We start from the raw sequence: 2,666 nt of genomic DNA, 5'->3' as shown, positions 1-2,666 counted from the left end.
GAGTGCATACCCTGACCTGGGGGGAGGGTTTTGCTGTTATTTTGAGGAAAGATTCCCCTTTCCCCACCCCGCTCAATACAGAGACATTTAAATCTCTTCCTCTCTGGTATACCTGGTATACTCTTTTTTTCAATATTTGCATTACACACACACACACACACACACACTGACTTCAGTCCTTCAGCTAATGGTGTATCTGCAGCCCTAGACCTCCCAAGGAGATCGTGCTTTTAAGTATATTGGGCTTTTGTCTTACCAGAAGTATCCTTTGGAAGGGCATAAGAACACAGTGTTTATAAAGGATTAAATAATTGTTGTCACTGGTTCACTGTTAGCACGTAGCACTAAGCCTACCAAACCAATATTTCTCTTTATTAGTGATACGTTATCATTCTGAGCTCTTATTGTGAATTCTTATTGTAGTTCTTTCCATCTTCAAAGTATTTCCTGAACACTAGGTAATCTTACTGCACCACTGGTAAATATGCTGTGACAGATGGGAAAACTAAGGTAGAGAAGATAAGGGACCTGCCCAAAAGCACAAAAAGCATCAGCATCCAAACTGAGATTAAAGCCCACACTTTCCTGTCCCCATTCTCTGCTCATAGAATATTCTGCCTTCTGCTCTGTTTGTTGCTTTACGTTGTCAGTTCCACTAAAAGCTGCAGGACCTCTGCCACACAAACAAACATTTTAGGTCTGATTCTGATTTCCCCAATACAGGTGGAAATCAGGAGTCACTCCCCTGAAACTAAAGGAGTAAAAATGGTAGGAAGGAGACTGAAATCAGGCCTTTTTTCCGTCAATTTATGTAGAATGTTTTTTCCAACAGAATTTCTGCACCTAATTAGTAATGAAACATAAATGAAAGTGATCTAAATATTCTACTAATAACCATACAAAGCAAAATCTCTTCATTGCTTTCAACTAAAAAAAAATTCCCCATGCTTAAATGGCATGAATGGCTCATAACTGTTGCCTCTTGCCATAGTTTCCACCTAGCATTCTGAGGAAATACTTTACTTTTAAATACCTTCCCAAAACACTTTGGCAGCCTTGTACTTTATTGGAATGTAATCAATCAGTCTCCTAAATTATAAAACAGAAGGCTAAATGTTTTAAACCTGGGTTCTTACTGTAAGGCTCCTAACATATTTAGGCACCTAAATAAAAGTGGTCTGATTTTCAGAGGTGCTAAACACCCACAAAACAGTGAAGCCAATGAGATCTGTGATTGATCAACACTTATGAAAGTTGGACCACTTTTATTTCAGTGCCAAAATGCGGATAGAAACCTTATGTTAGGCACCCAGGCATTAAGTATTTGTCTTTAGAGCCTTCAATTTGTCAAGCTATAAATATATTATGTATGCTTCAAATAAGTCTGTGCAATAAACTGTTACTCCACATTAGAAATTGACTTGCATAGAACTAATGGTTTGGCATACAATGCAAACTAGGGGAGGGGAAAGGCTCAACCATGAAGTGTTCTCATATAGCAAACATGTTGAATTCAAAATTTGTTTTCAAATGCATATTCATGAAAAGAAGAGTTCCACCATTTGCTCAGCTGTAGCAATTATGCAATTAGAAGTTAGACCCAGAATCCTAACAACCATTCATTTACAAAAAGCAGTATGGGATTTTAATGACTGCAGGATCTCTGCTTTACATCTCCTGCAAGAGCCAGCACCTCCAGTAGCACAATATTTCTACAAGAATTATTGGATTCTAACTGCCAAATCCTGCTCACCATAGTTACACAATTAGCCCCAACAAAGTCAGGGAAACTGGATTTGTCATCCAAGGACCACTACTACTTTCTGCGACACTTAGGTTGTCTTGAAAATTTTCCCATCCATGTACAGATTTGACCCTGTGCTAGTTAGTTAATGAGCTCTGTCAAGATTAGAGAGTATATCTGCAAGCATAAGCTGAGGCAAGACTTAATACAAGGTGAGAAGAACAGTGTAACCTTAGGTTAGTGTGACCAATGCATCCCTGTATTCACACCCTACACACTGTTGTAATAATCTTTGTACAAAATATGCCCGGGGGGGTATCATTTGAAAACTAATAACTCATTAGTCTATAATATTATAATGAAAGGTATGTAGCAATATTATATGTAAAGTTATGAATTCCCCCTCAATGATGTTTTAACACATGTTCAAACCATGTAGCCCTAACTAGGCAGAAGTTGCTAAGAAGTCTATCCTAAACAAAGAAATGTGTGTTTACACATAAGTAGTAAACAGGATCCTTTTAGGAACAGCAAAGAAGAGGAGTAAAGGTTTTCTCAAGGCAAAGAGAGATAAGTTCAGTGCAGGAAAGCAGTTTCGTGTCTCAAATTCTGCGACTTAGAGTTACAACATCTGAGTTTTACTGTGACCTCCCAACTCTACTCCAGCTTGGATTTTACTTCGTGCCACAATAAGATTTAGGCTCTATAGCATAAGTTTCCCAAAATACTCCTTGGGCCCTCTCGTGGCCTCCCAATTCAATTTGGGAAGCCCAGACTAGAAATCTGTCATCTACGGTAAGGGAAAAATCCCCCTCCCTTTCCTCTCGGCCATTGCTCTAGAACACAATGGAAGGGATGATGCTATTAATATCCCATCAGAAAACCTGTCTCTTTCTCTCAAAGACGGTTTCAAAGGGAACTA

This window comes from Chelonoidis abingdonii, chromosome 8 (assembly GCF_003597395.2).
Source record: "Chelonoidis abingdonii isolate Lonesome George chromosome 8, CheloAbing_2.0, whole genome shotgun sequence".
Taxonomy (NCBI): Eukaryota; Metazoa; Chordata; order Testudines; family Testudinidae; genus Chelonoidis; species Chelonoidis abingdonii.
Note: the sequence above shows the minus strand (reverse complement) of the source record.